At 44.9% G+C, this 17,916-nt stretch overlaps 1 protein-coding gene across 7 annotated transcripts in view; it reads right to left on the bottom strand.

Annotated features, from left to right (window-relative positions):
* The window catches only part of Grin2b (glutamate receptor, ionotropic, NMDA2B (epsilon 2)), a 460,395-nt gene that overhangs the window by 191,334 nt on the left and 251,145 nt on the right, over positions 1-17,916 (bottom strand). The window lies entirely within an intron of this gene.

Below are 17,916 nucleotides of genomic sequence, written 5' to 3' on the forward strand. Positions count from 1 at the left end.
GTGCAGCAGCATGTGTGGCTCTTGCAATCTGGACTAAAGGCATGTGCTGGGACCCTGCCAGCCGAGGCTCTGTACTGAGGACTGTGCATTGACCTTGCTCATGTCTGCTATGTCTTTCCCATCAGTGAGATCCTAGTCTTTACGTATCCTGTCAAATTCTTTTCTTTTTTATACACATATTCCCAGTTGCTTACTAATAGCCAGATGACTGATTTCGACAGCTGCTTCAGCCAACTAAGTAGGCTTCCTGCTCACAGCTCAGAAGGAATGGAAGCCACAAGGATCTCTCTCTCTCTCTCTCTCTCTCTCTCTCTCTCTCTCTCTCTCTCTCTCTGTGTGTGTGTGTGTGTGTCTGTCTGTCTGTCTGTCTGTCTCTGTCTGTCTGTCTCTTAAATTTCTGGAAATAAATAACTTTGGCCAGAAGCGTGTGTCACTTCCGGAACTGACAGACCAGCAGACTAAGCATGTATGACCTTTACACAAGACCCAGAAGACCTGGGAGGCTGACTTGAATGCAGTGTTTCCTGTCATTTTCCACTTTCGAATCTTACCTTCGCGGTAGAAAAAAGAGCATTCCCCAGCCCTGCCAGCCCTTAGACACATACCCATCATGGTCCACCGCACAGAGAGAAGAGAGAGGCCAGGTGAGCTCTCTTTAAGTTGATACTCAAATACAGGTCCAGGTTTCCAGTGGCATTTCTGAGTTACCCCCTTTGACTGAACGTGCAAATATAGATAGATGGGGGTAACTGGGAGATGCTCTGGGCAGGTTAACTATCATGTCTTTGCTACTTCCTGCATGATTCATATAATACCAGCACCAAATGGCTAGCATAGCATGAGGCTCAGATCACATCAGGCAGGAGGACCAGAGCACCAGCCAGGGAAGGGAAGTGTAAAGAGCTAGGGGCATTAAAGAATGGTCACAGGCCCTAAGCTACTAAATCCATGAGTCTATACTGGTCTGAGAGTGTAGTGTGGTTGCTATCTGTCTTTCAACCATCTGTGACTTCCAGTGAAAACCTTGGGTGTGTGTGGATATAAAATCCAGAAACGCTTATAATGCCAAATGCATAATTCTGCTTGCAGAGCCTGCCATTAAGTCGTGTGTAAAATAAGAATTCGACTGTCTGCCTGTGTAAGATATTTTTCTATCAAACCTCAAGAAGCCAGATGAATATTAGAATATGCTACACAAGAAATGCCTGGCTGGTTCCAAAAGGAGAGCAAGCACTGTAAAGCAATTAATAAATGCTATTTACGAGCGGTGATTAGCTCTTTTCTTGTGTTGCGTTATTGGTGAGGGGATGTAGGAAAACTCATATAGCCACTCTGTTGGAATCTCGATTTGAAAGGGAACAAGAACCCTAGATTCCCACCCCTTCTACTCATTCCACAAAGCCTAAATCTTACAAACGTAAGGATCAGATGCAAAACTTCTGCTTGTGAGGGAGACGCCTGGGTACGTGGAAGTCTGGCTAAAACCAATGGCAACGATCACCTAATGATGCCCCTGTGGTAAGTGCGCCTGGTGGCTCTGCCCTGGTTCTCTCCTACAAATCACAGGGAACTAACAAGAACAACGCAGCACTTTTTTTTCCTTTGTCTTCTTATTTCTTTGGCGAAACATAGCATCTCCCCCCAAGTCTTTAATCAGACAGTTGGCACTCGTCTGTTCTGCAAATGCAATATTCCTTAATTGTGTTTCTTAATACAATTACAGAGCTGTGCTTTGGCCGCGCTGGCTCACAGAACCGTGCCAAGATCGAGCCCAGTCAGAGCCACAAAAGTTTAAATGCCACACGTTACAGAAGTGCCTACCAGCCCCTGCCACCGTAGGATCAGAACCAATGAAACTAACTGCTCAAAAGGCAGAGGCAGCAGGGAGAGGTAGAAGGTGGACATCTCACTCTCTGCACTGTGGTACTCACCCACTGCTCCTCACTCTAAATACTATTTTCTCTTTCTTGCATTTCAGTCTACAATTCCATTAAATATAATAACAGCGTAGAAATACAAAGAACATCTTTTTTTTTTTTCAGCACGAAAAAACTTTCATTTTAAAGCCCACTGTGTGCTCCAAAAATTTAGCAATGCATCAATTTCTCATCGGGGCCAGGGCACACATGGTACTGGAAGCTTTAAAGTTCAGTGTCTTTTCTCTGTATATGGGTTGAACTAAAGACTCCTTAAAGCCAACCCATTCCGATGCTTCTGTTGCCAACCATGCTGATAGAAACTCATCTCTCTGCATAAAATAGACCCACAAATGTCAGCTGAAGGAACGGGATGCACGAGAGAATCAGGATTTCTTCTCATGCGATAAATGTTCACAGCTTGTACCCTTTCCAGAATTTGAGGTTCCCAACACCAGCAACAATTACAGTTTTTGGATTGACCTTCAGGAGGGAAGCAAAGGAAGGGATTCTTTCATGAACACCAGGTTTAAAATCCATTTAAAATGTCATTCTACCCTGTTCTGTTCATCTGGGCCACACAAATGACAGCAGAGTGGTTCTAAGCCCCTGGCTGCTGGAATCAACCTCCAAGCCCTGATACACATCGTTTCTGACTGAGCCTGTACCCCTTTCTGGTCCTTCGGAGTTAGAATTTGCGTTAGGTCAGGCCCGGGTTCTGGACAGACTCTCATCAGTTTTCCTGAACTCTTCCATGCAATTGGCAACAAGAAACTGAGGATTCAAAACACAGGGAGGGGAAAACGGCAAAGACAGCAGGCAAGGAAGCCAGCTTGTCAACACTTCCCCGAGGCTGTTGACTCATTACCAGGTGATAACATTTTGAAAGACTCCTCTAGCTGGAAAACTAAGAACGCTAGCTGCTGATCACAGCAAATCTCCCTTGCTTAGTGTACAGTAATGCCACCGCTCCCTCAACCACCAGCACCCCACATTATCCTACTAAGAGTTGTGGGTTGCAAATCCCCCGCCAACTGCCCCTTCCCACTTTGTAGCATACAGTAGGCATCGGCCCATTATCATGACTACGAGGACAGATCTGCTAAAAGCTGATCCCCTAGAGTCCACTCAAAACATCCCAGTATTCCACTTGCCCCTTGCGGGTTAGTTTGGGGACTGGGCAGAACCGGGGAAGGAAACGCTTCCCTAAGGATTGTGCCGCCGCTAGAGGCCGCTCTGAGCCAGATTCTCGCCTAAATCTGCTCTGAAGGGAAATCGCATCAGAGGGAAGAGGCAGCACTGAGTAGCACCGGGAGTCATGGCAACACCATGGCTCCTATTTTTAAACTTGTGGGTGAGTGAGCACACCAAGTGTGCGTGTATGTGCGTGGGGGGAGGGATTGGGGCGCATCTCAGAGGAATATCCTCCCATATGCTTTTGAGTTTTCAGGGGTGAATAATCTGTGTCCAGAAGGTCATCGAATTAAATTGGAACTTGGGATGGAAGAATGTGTTCTTTCCTTAACTTCACTACCTTGGTCTCAATCACAAAAGATCCTTTAGGTCCTAAAGGCACACCTAAATTCCTGATAGCTCCAGCCAGCGTCCTCTTTAATGCTGATCTTTGTTCCTTCCGCGTGCTTTGCCAGCCTCTTGGGTGATTCACTTTGTGTTGCTAGAAGAGTAAGAAGTCTAAGACTGCAAATTAAAGGGATCTTTTTGCGGATGCCCCACTCCTCCTGAGGCCAATCAAAGTGCATGCTGGGTAGCATTTGCATCGTCCAGAACCTTGAACAAGCCTCAGTATAGAAAAAAGGGTGCAGACACCCACTGCCTATGTTATCAATTAAACCAAGTGCAAATGGCATCTAAAATGCAGAAAACTGGCCCAGGTTGGTTCAGCCCGTTTCTTCCCCAGCAGCACTCCCCCACCTCTGTTTCCTTCTGGTCTGCTCTCCGGCAGTGTGTATGCTTTGAACAAGTCCAAACTTATCTAACCTGTCAAAAATGAACGGTGGCCCTGGAGAACATCTGTAAATCAAGACAGAGGTCAAGGTCTTGCTTTTGTCTTAACACATGTCCAACGACAATATTTTCAATGTTCCTCTGACCTTTCTGAGTGCCAACAGACTCTAGAACAGAATGTTTGCCTCCTCCTCTATAGGAGGAATTGCATCGGCCACCTCTATGTAAATGCCAAATGCCGGGACCACGTAGCCATAAAGGCATCTCTTATAGGAGGATTTAATTGAAGACTGTCTGAGAGACCAAGGATTTTTGAAGTAGACAATGCCAGCCAATCAGGAACTGTTGTTTAGAAAAACTGCTCTCTTGGAACCAGTGGAGCATAGGTGGAGGGTATTAAAGGAGCTTGCAGCCGTGCTCAGACGAGTTTGCCACTGCACTTCTTACCTGCTCCCAGAGTCTGTGTCATTTACTCTGTGCCACCTCACCTCCAACCCCAAGGACGGGGAGGGTCAGCAGCCAGTAGTCCAGGGCACAGGCAACACTCTTTCATCACAAGATTCTCAGGTGTGGAGTGATTGGGTATGCTTTTCCATGTATGAGATAAAGAACTTGGGAGCATACAGCCAGAGTAAGAAAGAAACATCATCCTTTCTTGTGTGAAAAGAAAGGGGCCCAGAGCATCATAGCAAAGTGAACCTAGATACAAAGTGGTGTCCCCTGGGATCAATGTAGATGTCTTTAAAACACATTTATTGGATGTTGCCCTCAGGCTCCCTCTGGGTTTCTCATGGTCGAGCAGAGGCTAGTGCACATATGTGTGCAGTGCGTCTTTATTTGTGTATGTATGTATATTTATTTGTATGTGTGTGCACCTGTGTTCATTTGTGTGAGTATATGTTTGTGCATGTGTGGGGGTGTGTTCATTTACTGAGTGTGGGCACATACACACAGAGATCAGAGAATATTCTTGGTTGTCAGCTCTCACCACCTTGCTTGAGGCATAGTCTCTTGTTCCCTGCTATATATGTCAGGATAGCTGGCCTGAGATTTTCCAGGGGTTCCCCTGGGTCCACCTTTTATCCCAACAAAGGAATGCTGGAATTACAGACCCCCACTGCCACTCCCAGCCTTGTGTGAGTTATCGGTACTGCAAGTACTTTACACACCAAACCACCTGCCCAGCCTAAGGAAGAAATTCTTGATTCTGAGCCACTCTGTCCTGCGAGTTAATGCTATGATCTTCACAATCAAAGTCCTTCACATTTGAGTCAGTACTGAGGGAAAGGAAGTGGTCCAAGGTGGGTCGACATCCGGGGGCCCACTGCCTCTGAGATTTGTACAGTGTGGGCTGGAAATGGGATCCCACCTGCAAGTCAAATGTAAATGTAACCCACTCTGTTTGAACTCCATTTTTCTAACCTGAGAAAATACGGAGGCAATAATGCTCTAGGCTATACTCTCCAGATTAAATGATGCTGCACAGAACACTTGGCACATAGTAGTCATTCAATAACCCTTAAAAAAATAATTTTACTAAATTGCTGAAGCTTAGTGTTTTCAAGTCCCAAGCCTCCTTTTTTTTGTTCCTGATTATAGGAAGTCTTTTAATGGAAATTTTATAAAGGTAAGATAGAGCTCTTGGGCTCCTGAAATCAAGGCTAATCAATATAATTTAAGTTTCCATTGATGACTTCACAATGACTATGCTGTTTTGCTACATGGAGATCATTTATACTTCTGGGCAGTGTTTGAGATTTTCCCCAGTAGCCTTCCTGTGGTGCTTCTCAAGGTCTTCTGCTGGGTTTCCCTAATGCTGTCCCATTTCAACAGTCCTTTGTTAATGCTGTCAGCTGCCTACCTGATCCCTGTCACCGTTTGTGTGATTCCTAAGCTGTTGTGTTCTGAAGAGTCACATGAGCAAGTATGTCAGAGACTACTCATTGCCTAACAAAAATATGTTCTTGATGTTCTCCAGTTCACAGAACTTGATTTTTTTTAAACCTGGGCACATTGCTGTCCAGGTTAGAAGCTGAACTTTTCAGTTGTCATTGCAGCTCTTTGTGAGTACAGAATGATTTCTGGCCAATAATGTCTAAGTCGAGTGTGGTATCATTAGGACTCCCCTAAAAAGAAAAACCTTTCCTTTTGAGAAAGCCTTCTGCTTTCTCATATTAACTTTATTGGTTGCTTCTTGAGTTTTGGCTGCCATCTTGGGCAGAATGATGTAGGCCACACCCAGAAGGGAACTAGCAGGAAGTGGGTCCGGGGAGTCACATAGCTCCTGTGCAGCTCCTGAATGCTGTCAAGATTTTGTTTAAATTAGGTTACAGATATTGTTCACAGCTTCCTTTGAAACACAGAAAACTTGACTAGGTTGACTCTGAGTTAAAACAATCCCTATAAACTTGGTTTCAGTGGCGTTAGTTCAGGGTGCTTGTTTTCTTTCCTCGTTGGCTATGCAACAGGAGAGGTTGGTGAGTATGTGACCCCATTGCCGCGAATAGAAAAGCAGGTCTATGTGTGAAGACATGTGACATATGGTGCCAGAGGAATGCAGATGATGGTCCTGTGCAGCCTGTGGAGTCAGTATTTTAACTAATAGTCTACAGCACACTCATGTACAACACACACACACACTATTTTATTTTTTCTCTATATAGGCAATAATAAGTAGAAATTTGTCCCACTATTCAATCTATGTAATAATTAAGTACGTTCTGATAGCCTTCTATTGTGCTATGTTTCCTTAAGCAAAGTACCTGGCAGACTTTTGTTCAAAGAGAAGAAAAGAGAGAGAGAGAAAAACTGTGTTGGGAGTGCCTGGATAAAAGAAGAGGAAGCAGCTGACTTCTCCCTGTCGATGGCCATTGCCCATACGCACCAGGCTTGTTGCCATGGTTACGTGAGGTGATACACATGTCAATTGCCCGCATGAAAATGCTCACTTCTCTTCTCATATTTCCTAGGCACGATAATGAACAACTTGCAGTTTTTGACCATCAGTTTTGTGACATGGGTCAGATGATGACCAGTGTCTCCTGACATACAACCTCATGGACCTTCTACTTGTAATCTCTTGTCATAAAGATGTCCACTCCATGCAAAATGAGCATGTTACTGGCACAGCATGACTTCTGTGGCTATTTTATTGTTTTGTCCAGGGAGAATGTGACTTAAGTAAAATAAGACATTTATGCCTTGTCAAAAATGTGTAACGTCATTTGACTGCTAAGCCTTCTTGCTTCCCTCCATTTTGGTACTGAACTCAGGTCCTTGTGTGTACTAGGCAAATGTTCTACTACTGATCTGTATATCCCCAAACCAAGTCTCTTCTTTCTTTGACCAAACACAAAAGCCTTCATTTTCCCAACTGCCATTCTTATCCCCATCAAGACTTAAAAGCTAGAAATCACCAAAGATTCATTGGGGTGAGAGTGAATTATATTTTAAAGGGTTCCTATCCCACAGTCAATACAGACTTAGCAATAGGAAGAACTAGGTAAACAATTCTTCCTATTTTATCCACCTCTCTTGATGATGCTCAACTTTATTGGACACATGCACACACAGGCTCTCATTGCATATGCAATATTCACTAAATGACTCCAGGTAAGTGCATGCAAGAACTATACATAAGGTTGCTGGTGGATACAGAAAACTGTCAAAGCTCTTCAATGAAAACCAGCTGAAAAGAGAAGGCCAGTCAAAGATCAATGAACACAACACTATCCTGGAAAGAAAAAAAGAAGACGGGAGGAGAGGGGGTGGGCATGAAGCAATAATGAATGGGGAGATGCAGCCGGAGCAGAGCAGTGAGAGATCTGTGGGCAGCCCCTGGCCGGCTGCTGACACTGGAAGCTGGACAAGAAGGAACAGACTTCAGCAGCAGGGAGCTCTAATCTGTCAGCTGCAGTTCCTCCATGTGTGACCAGCCTTCCCAGCTTGGGGACAGGTGCCAGTCTGGGTATGTTCACCACTCCAGACACTGCCACAAGATAGTATGCCACTGGAAAAACCTTGAAAGCCCAAGATAGGTTTCTTGTGTGTAGCAGGTACCTCCAACCTACTCCTCCTTGGTTTCTACCCAAGGACTATATACAGTGCCACTTCAGACACCTTAGCAGCCATGCTGAGTGTCCACTTTTTCCAAATCCATATTGGGCATCTCATGTACTAGTGATCTGTCTCTAGGATGTGACCACCTATGCCCCACTGTCTGTGTCACCAGAGAGGAAGTCCGAAACCACTGTTTATCTAAAACACAAGATCTTATATGGCTGCAAAGGCCATATGCTTACCACTGCTCTCAAGACACCAAGGTTTGCCCAGATAACCATGACCAGCTGGGGTCCAAGCCCTTACTAAGATTTCCAGATCATGTCTATAATCATAAATGACAGTCCTCTAGCTTCCTGGAAACCCCCACCCTTTATTCTCTGGTGGGAAGAGAGTGCAGACAGAAAAACAACTCCCACTCAACCTCTAAATAATGCCAACTTCAGCTCTCATTAAATGTGAATCTTTGCCTTAGTCTGGGTTAAGAAGCAAAGGAGAGGCAAGAGTTTTATAGATGCAGTCAGGTCAGGGCTAAAGTTAACAGCCAGCCCTGGGCTCCCTGGTTAACACTGCCCCAGCCATCAGGGCCCTTGGGTTTCAGGCCTGCCAGCCTCTAACAGATAAGTAACCTCTGCAAATCTCTTCTCAGATTCACAAGATTCTTCTTTGCATCATTCCCTAGGAAGACAAGGGTGGAGAGGGATTGGGTTAGATGAGCACCAGCCGTGCAAAGGGGTGGGGGGGCAGGCCTTTCCCCAAAATTTCATTCTGTGCCACACAGGAGTGGCTGTGTCGCAGGTTCACACACAGATGCAGCCCAGGTCTGACAAGGTCCCTGAGATTCAGGTTTCTTAAAAATACATGGTGATAAAAAAAAAAAATCCCAGCACTCAGGAGGTGGAAGCAGGTGGGTAACTATGAATTTGAGGCCACTTTGTTCTACACAGTAAGTTCTAGGCCAGCTAGTTTGCTATTTGTGCTCTCCCTCTCCCTCTCCCTCTCCTCCCTCTCCTCCCTCTCCCTCTCCCTCTCCCTCTCTTCCCTCTCCTCCCTCTCCTCCCTCTCCCTCTCCCTCTCCCTCTCCCTCTCCCTCTCCCTCTCCACCTCTCCATCTCCCCCACCCTCCCTCTCTCCTTCCTTTCCCTCTCCCCCTCCCCTCCCTCCCTCTATCCCTTCTCTCTCTTTCTTTCTCTCCCTCTCTCCTCCTTCAGCCTCTCCATCTCCCTCTCCCTGTTACTCCCCTCTCCCTCCCCCTCTCTCTCCCTCTCCTTCTCCCTTTCTCTCCCTTTTTGTCCCTCTGTTTCTCTCTGTGTGTTTCTCTCTATGTGTTTCTCTCTCTCTCTCTCTCTCTCTCTCTCTCTCTCTCTCTCTCTCTCTCTCTCTCTCTCTCTCCAAGTTGCTTACTATCTTTTTTTCCATGCTCTTACCTAACGTACATTCACCAACTATCTGCTTATCATCTATTCTAGGAATATAAGCATTAATTAATGATAAAATATTTGGAGATCGAAATGGTCTGGGAGGAGAAAGTTAGGAAAACCTGTAAAGACGAACTGTAGTTAGCTGTTTGTTGTGTGTCATAGAGGGAAGTAGAGCAATAGAAAGGGACAGGAATGGTTAGAAGGGTGAGAAGGACAGGTTACACCTTTAAACATGGTGACCAGTGGATGTCTCTTGAGAACATTTGCATCAGAACTTTTGCAAATGTTCAATAATGTGATTCCTCCTATTGCCTGGCTGGTGACTACTGTGTTTCAATGTGTACAGGATACCTTCCTTTTAAATCTATCTCACTGGTTCCAACCCCATGATTTCAGAGATGAAGTCTCTTCTGCCAAGTGAGATCTGCTTAATCCTCCTCTCTCTGCTTTTTTCTCTCCAAGAGGATTGTATTCCTTCCCATAGACAGGGTGCCACTGTATCTTCCTACAGGCATGCAATGTCCTTGCTTAGTTAATGCTTGTCTTACCTTCCTCTTCATTCTAATCCTCTTATATGTCACTTTTTAAAGAAAGAGAAAGGACAGAAGGAAGCAAGAAATGGAGGAGGAAGAGAAAAAAATTCCACCTATGCCATGGGTAAATTTTAAATCTTGCAAATCAGACCCAGAATAAAATATGATCAAAGAAATAATTATGTAAGGGTCTCAACATTGAGCATTAGTGAATAGCTATGAAGAAAAACCCAATCACGTGGGGTTGGAGAAACTGCTCAGTGGTTCAGGGCAATCTTTCTACGGCACAGGAGTGGAGTTTGTTCCTAGCGTCCATGTCAGCTGGCTCACAACTTTCTGGAACTCCAGCGCCAAGGGATCTGATGCCCCCTTCTGGCTTCCTTGGGCACTGCACTCATGCATATACCCACATGTCGACACACATACAATCTCATGATTAATTGGTTTTTTTTTTTAAAGAATCAGCTGACTGGAATTAGTGTATGTAATATTAGAGAAAGTAGACCAGAGCAAATAACAATTTAAACAACCCTCAAATCTTATTATTGTTCATGTCTGCTTTGTTATGCTTGCAAAATTCTCATTGAATACATATTTTAGTATAGTTAGTATATCCTTCAGTCCTGTTTCCAGTTTCCATGCCCTCTTAAAACCACTGAGTGGATAGAGTCTCTCTTCCAGTATACACAGGTAGCACTTGCTTTTCAAAACAGTTTATATGAAAGAGCTTTCTATAGATCCTTTAGTGGCTTTGTCTGACAAGGTAAGGACGACTACAGCAGGTCCTTAACTTACAAAATACATGTTCACATAACCTTTCACCTGGTAAACAAGTAGACTGGATGGAGGTATATAAACTGAATACACATGTCTGCCTTACTGTAAATCTGCCTACGCTTGGTGCTTAGTGGACATTTAATAGCAAAGCAGATGGAAACGACCACTCAGCTCTTGCTCATACGATCTAAATCTAACTCTTTTAATTCTTTGTTTATTTCTTAAGCTCCCAGCATTTTCCAGGCCAAGAGAGTCAAGTGGGCATCCCATGAGAGCAGCCAGCTGACGCAGTGGTTCCAAACCGGGAATAGGCCTCAAGGTTGCAGGAAGATTATATTCATCACAGCTCAGTTACTAAGGATCTAACAATGCCCCTTTCTTCATATCTCTATTCTTCCATAGCCAGGCTGGGAAGGGTCTGATCCTTCTGAGATGAAATCATTCACTCAGAAGGAATAATGTAGGGTGAGTGCAAAACCAGAATGGAATAAAACCAGCATGGGAGACACTGGGGCGCAGGGGGAGATCGTTAGGCAAGACTCATAAGAGGACGGCTATATTAAGATCCATCTTTCTCAAGTAGCATCTGCTCTTCCTCCAAGTTCCATCCGCTGCTGAGCAGAGAGAGCAGAAACACTAAGTTTTGGGGATTTTAAAAGAACCCAGAAGTACATGGCAGGTTCACCATCACCCGAATGACAGAAAGGACCCAACAGAGTATTAGCCCACATATTGAGAAGGAAAATAGCCATGAGTTCTCCCTGGGAAGGGTAAAGGAAGAAATGTAGACCTGTGCTCACTAGTACCTTAATCTCCTTCTCTAGCTATGTGACAACGGAGCTAGACATATCTTAAAAATATTTCAGATAATATGCTATCAAAAGATTGGTAGATGTTTCTCAGTAGAGGAGCCTTCACTAGCCACAAGAAATTCTCCAGCTCTTTCCATCAAATGAAGTTCCCAGTTGGAATCAATCCCTCTCAGCATGCTCTGCATTGTGGCAGGGCATTGTACTGTATTTATTAATAAGGCATAAATGGATGTGACACGGTTCCAAAGTAAATTAGTTCTTATTAATGTACAAATTAGAGCTCTTAGATTAGCAAGTAAAAAACAGGAGCCTCGTTAAACTTGAATTTCCTATGAATAACAAATATTATTTCTGCAGATGGAAACCCTGTGCAGTAGGGGAGATGGACTCACACCAAGACTTATGTTCCTTGTTTATGCAGAGGTCAGAGTCCACTGAGCTCTGTTTTGTTTCTTTGTTTGTGTCATTTGTAATCTTTGAGACAGAGTCTCCCTAGACAAGACTTGGTTGTCCACAAACAATCCTCCTCTTTTACACTCCTGACTTCTGGAATTCAATACATGGACCAGTGCACTTGGTCTGTATGTGTCGTTAGGCAAGTAGATGGTAGACAGATGGAGAAAAGAAGTGAGGAGAGAGGAGAGAACAGAAGAGGAGAGAACAGAGGGGAGAGGGGAGAAGGGAGAGGGGAAGGGGGAGGGAAGAGGGGCGAGGGGAGGGGAGGGGGGGAGGGGAGGGGAGGGGAGGGGAGGGGAGGGGAGGGGAGGGGAGGGGAGGGGAGGGGAGGGGAGAGGAGAGGAGAGGAGAGGAGAGGAGAGGAGAGAGAAGAGTGAAGCTCTCCAATCAACCTAGAGTCTCTCCAGACATAATCACCAGATCTCCAGCTAGTCAAGCTTCAAGGTTTAAACTGATACTTGATATAAACCATTTATATGATAATGATCTGAAATTATGCAAGGGTCCTCTCGGAGGATCATTTTTTAAGACGTCTTTGGGTTGCTAAACAAGTGACTCATAAGTACGTATCTGTCTTTGAGACTCAAGCCCATTAATCTTCCTCCAACCCCCTCCCCATGTGTGTGTGGTGTGTGTGTGTGTGTGTGTGTACATGTCCATGCATATGTACTTGTATGTACAGGTATGTATGTACATACTTATATTCATGTGTAGAGCCGAAAGGTCAACATCAGTTGTCTTCCTCTGTCATCCACTAAGTGTTTGTTTGTTTGTTTGTTTGTTTGTTTGTTTCGTTTTGTTTTGTTTTATGATAGGGTCTCATACTGGATTTGGGTCTCAGTGACTTGACATGACTGACTGGCCCATAAGCCACAAGGGTTCTCTTGCCGCTGCCTTCCCAGAGTTAAGATTATAGGCACATATCATCATGTCTGGCCTTCCTCATGCGTGTTAGGGATGCAAATTTGCACCTTACTGAATGAGCCATCTCCCTGGTTCTTCGTATAATCTTTTATCCTGGTTCCTGAAGGAACTTGACACGCATGAGAAGAAAGCCCTGATTCAGTGGATGTAAATAGGTGCTCAATCTCCTCTCGATATTTCTGGAAGGACAGAACTTGGGGGTAAGAGAAGCCCCCTTCCTGCTCCCCATTCCTAATGTCCTCTAGTGTCTGGGCCACTCTTGGAATTCTCCAGAGGAGCCTACCTCTCTGGGCTGTGGTCAAGGAAAGGAACAGCCTGCCAAAGGGACCTTCTTTGTCATAAAACAGCCAACCCTTTGCAGCTATTTTATTTGCAAAGATTTCCTGCTGTGGCTAAATAGTGCAGCTGCTTGGGTTGTTATTTAAAAGAGTGACCCTAATGAGACCAGAGCTCTGTTGAGGGCCAAGTCTTATTTCAGAGAGTGAGAATTGCCAAGACAAAGAGTGCCTAATTGAGTCCCAGGGAGGTCTCCAGAAGTCCATGCCTGGTGACAGTACCTCAGGCCTGGGGAGACCACTTTATAAGTCCCAGCTAGATAACACAAGCCTTTCTGAGCTCACTTAAAATAATCTACTAAAATAACCCCATCAGAGGCTGCAGATTGGAGCCAAAGAGTCCCTAAAGCTGTGCTTGACATGAGAGGGAAAGGGGAGAGGATGGAGAGGAGGAAAAGATGCAACAATAGAGAGGAGCAGAGACCAGGAACCGGTGCCTAGCTGTCAGGTAGCTACTTACAGGGAGGGATATCAGGAGCTGAGGTGAGAGAGCATATTCACCAGGTAGAGAGGTGGGGAGAGCATGCAGAAGCTACTCTTGATGGTGATGGTGGAGCCTGCAGGCCGTGCTCTCTCTCCTCCCTGGAGCCTGCAACTGTGTGAACAATCTGCACATTGCAGCCCCTGCCCTTATGCTTCCGGTCAGCTACACCCAAGACAATGGAAGGGAACATCTGTGGCTCAATGTGTTGATTTTCTTCTGAGGGTGGGGTGGCTTTTTTTTTAAACACAGGGTCTTCATATACTGTGTACAGGCTGATCTGAAGGCCACTGTGTTGCCAAAGTTGACCTCGAACAGGTCACTCTTAGCTCAGAGTTAACACTCCTGTAGGGTGACATGCGCTCCTAGTGACTTAAATATAAGGAGAGGGTAAAGGAGAGCTGGGGAGAGCAACCTCTTCGTGGACCTCACAGGGCCGCTCAAACCCAAGAGATTCTGGACAAAGGTTAAACTAATGATGGTCTCGGGGATGTGTGGAAAGGGGCCCTGGTTCTAGAGGTGACATTTACACTCTGGTAGAAGATAAGCTAAGCCAGAAATAATATACCTGAAGGTTGCCGTTTACCCTAGGGGAAGGTTTAAGAGAAAAGCGGGCGAGCGGGCAAGCTTGAACTGCGTTTAGAGGCTTAGCGTTCTGTTCCCTTCCCTTGATTTGTGCTGTTTGACAGATGTTTTGGTCTCAGTAGTCCTTGGCCTTTGGCTTTGGTTTTAATCAACAAATTCTTGGGAAGCTGACATGAATAAGATTTGAATTGAACACTAAAAATAACAGAAAAGTGCATGGGTCTGCGGAACCGACTCAGCAGGAAGGTTTTCCCACCTCAGAGAGAACAGCAAGACAGGCTGCCCTCCTCTACAGTGTGGACAAGCACTGAGTCCTGGAGGACCTCGCTCACATCCTTCCCCATGTCACACACTGTGCTAGAATAAGGACAGAGAGACGGGAAAGGACAGAAAGCTGCTGCTTGCTGTCATGGAGCATTTTTGGAAGGCACCTTAATTAGGAAAGCATTAGATTTAGTGAACTCTTGTAATTGGGGGATGCCAGTCCAAGGCTTACAAGTAACTAACTTCAGGGTGCCAGTTAAGACAAACGGAGGCCTAGCAATGACTAGCACAGGGTAAGCAAAGGAGTATCTGTTTGTGTTTGCTGGTGGCAAGGGGCATGCAAGTGCGTGGAGGGCTAGAGATGTAGCTTTGGGGCAGTGTGCTTGCTTAGCATGATTGAAGCCCTGGACTTGATCCCCAGCACCACATACACATAGCTGGATGTGGTGATGTATAGCTGTAATACTAGCACAGGGGCTGGGTCATCAGGTGTTTAAATCATCATCCCTGGACTATGCTACAAATTCCAGCCTGGGGCGCATGATGAGACACAGTGACAGAAAGGGAGTTGCACGCGAGAGCGACCCTAGTGTTTTTTATGTTTTTTTTTTCCTTTCTTTCTTTCTTTTTTTTTTTTTTCCAAGACAGGGTTTCTCTGTGTAGCCCTGGTTGTCCTGGAACTCCCTCTGTAGACCAGGTTGGCTTCAGACTCAGAAACCTGCCTGCCTTTTCTTCCCAAGTGCTGGGATTAAAGGCATTCGCCACCACTGCCTGGCAGCCCCTAGTGTACTAAAAAACAAACAAAAACAAAAACAAAAGCAAAAAACAAAAAAGTAAAGTATTCAATGCTTTGGGAAGGTCATGTTGGAGGGAGAGCAGGCATGAGATGGTTTTGCAGAGACAGGCAGAGCCCATGCTGTGTAAAACTTTATAAACCATATTAAGGAGACTCTTCCTTATTAGAGCAGCAATAAAAAAGCTACTAGAAAGCATTAAACAGGCGGGCGATGAAATCGCGTTTGATTGTAGATCACTCTGGTTGCAGCATGGATTGCAAAGAAGCAGAGCTGGCTCCAGGGAGAGCAGTCAAGAGGCCTGCAGCAGCAGTGTAGGGAAGAAGATGGGTGGGTGTGGGGTGCAGTGGGAAAGAGGACCACACAGCCAAGGCATTCCAGAAAGACTTGAACCCACAAAGAACAGCCCACTGGCTGTGAGCTATCAGGGACACAAAGGACTGAGGAGATCTTGGGAATTTTAATTTCATTAATCCTCTAATAGGATGCATCTCAGACAGAATAAATTTGGTTAGGAATCTGGGAATGGGAAAGTCGTCGGACCGGTTCAGATTTGGAGACATGGCTTCCCAGTGCCTGTGGTATCAAAAGAAATGTCTTTTCTGGTTGAAAACACAAGCTGGGAGCCAGGCCTGGTAGAACAGGCCTGTAATCCCAGCTACCCAGGAGGCTGGTATGGAACAATTACAAGTTCAAGGCTGTCTAGGCTGCAGAGAGAATTCAAAGCCAGTATAGGCAACTTAGTCAGACCCAGAATCAAAATTAAAAAAAAAAAGTGTGTGTGTGTGTGTGTGTGTGTGTGTGTGTGTGTGTGTGTGTGTGTGTGTGCCAAGCCTATAGCTCTGTGGTATAGCACAGAACTAACACACACATACAGGGCCCTAGGTTCAATTCTTAGTACAAAAAAAAAAAAAAAAAAGGAACCCGGGGCTAGGGTGTGATCAGAGATGTAACCTCAGAGAATATGCAGATATTGAGTCAGTGACCATTAGTTCAGAATTAAACAGCCAATAAAGCTGTTTTTCATTTTAACTCTAGATTAAGAGCTTTGCTTAGAGACTATAGATCAACCTCCCTCCCGAGATTAAACAGAGCTAACTCATGGGAACCCTGAGCAAAGGTGTTTTAAGTTTCTCAGACTACACTCTAGCCTTTTGGGAGCTAGATGGTGGGTACTCGAGGATTCAGGGTTTCTGGAGAACATTCTTTATGTCCTATTTAAATAGCTCAAAATAAATCTTTACATGGATGTGTTCAAAGCATGCTGCTGTACAAAAGAAAGTCATCTATTGAACAGCAGGCCATAGTTCCACATGTGTAAAAGTGTATACTTAAACCCATATAGATACAAATGTGTAGCAAGATATCGAGGGTGGTTCCTAACTAACTTAATTATATATGGTTAGTTGAATCATACATAATTCAGGTTAGCTTAATTTTCTTCTTAGTGTTCGGTTTTGTTTGGATCTGCACAGCCTACATAGAGGACGACTTTACAAAAACACAAAAATCACAAAGGAATGGTATAAGAGCCCCTCATGCTGTCAGTCAACTTCCAGAAGGGCGTGGCCCAGTCATGGTTGCCTCAAATGAGTCGAGGTTAGGATCACAGCATCACAGCATTCCACAGGTGAAGTTCTGGATGTGAGGCATCCTCCCTGGGGCTCACATTATCAATGCCTGGTGCCCAGTTGACGGAACTATTTTAGAATGTGGGAAGAGCTTTGGAAGGTGGAATTAGGTGACTGAGGGCAACTCTTTGAAGGATATACCTGGTATCTCTTTGTTTCTCTCTGTTTTATGCATCCTGTGAGGTAAACTGCCTTCCTCACCACATACTCCCAACCCTGGTGTCTTCCTTCTTCATGGGCAGAAGCCACAAGCCTGTCAATCATGAACCGATGCCTCAAAAACCACGGGCCAGGATGTCGTCGTCCCTCCTTTTAAGTTGTTCCCTTCTAGTGTTTTCTCGGAGCAAAGAAAGGGAGTGGGGGATTGAAACAGAGTCTTGGCCTTGCTACGAACTAGACTAAAAGGAACATCTCCTGAGCACGCTGACTCATGAAGACAGACAGATAAGGAGCAAAGATAAGGAGGCCATGTCTGTTTCTACACAAGCTAATGGAGGCTGTTCTCCACTTCCTCCCACTACAGCAACTTTCCAAAGGAAGTTGACTCCTCTTGTCCCTTTTGTCAAAGCCTACTAACTATGGTGATCAAAAACACTCAGGGATCAGAGAGGCCTGGGCTCGGTCCCAAGTTGACCTGCTCACAGTTTGGTTGAAGACAATCTGTGTCTATAAGCCTTATTCTCATATATTATAAAATGGATATGATTTTTTTTTAAAAAAACCCTGACTGATGGGATTGGGAGATAGAGGGAAAATATGAAAACTCTTACAGCAACATTTAGCACATAGTTGGTACTCAATAAATGAGGCCTGATTTCCTCTGTGTGTGTGTGAGAGAGAGAGAGAGAATGTATGTATACATGTGTATGCATGTATATATATGAGTTTGTATATGTTCACATGTGAGCATGTGTATGTATATATGAGTTTGTATCTGTGCATGTGTGTATGCATGTGTGTATA

This window comes from Mus musculus, chromosome 6, assembly GCF_000001635.26.
Source record: "Mus musculus strain C57BL/6J chromosome 6, GRCm38.p6 C57BL/6J".
Lineage (NCBI taxonomy): Eukaryota > Metazoa > Chordata > Mammalia > Rodentia > Muridae > Mus > Mus musculus.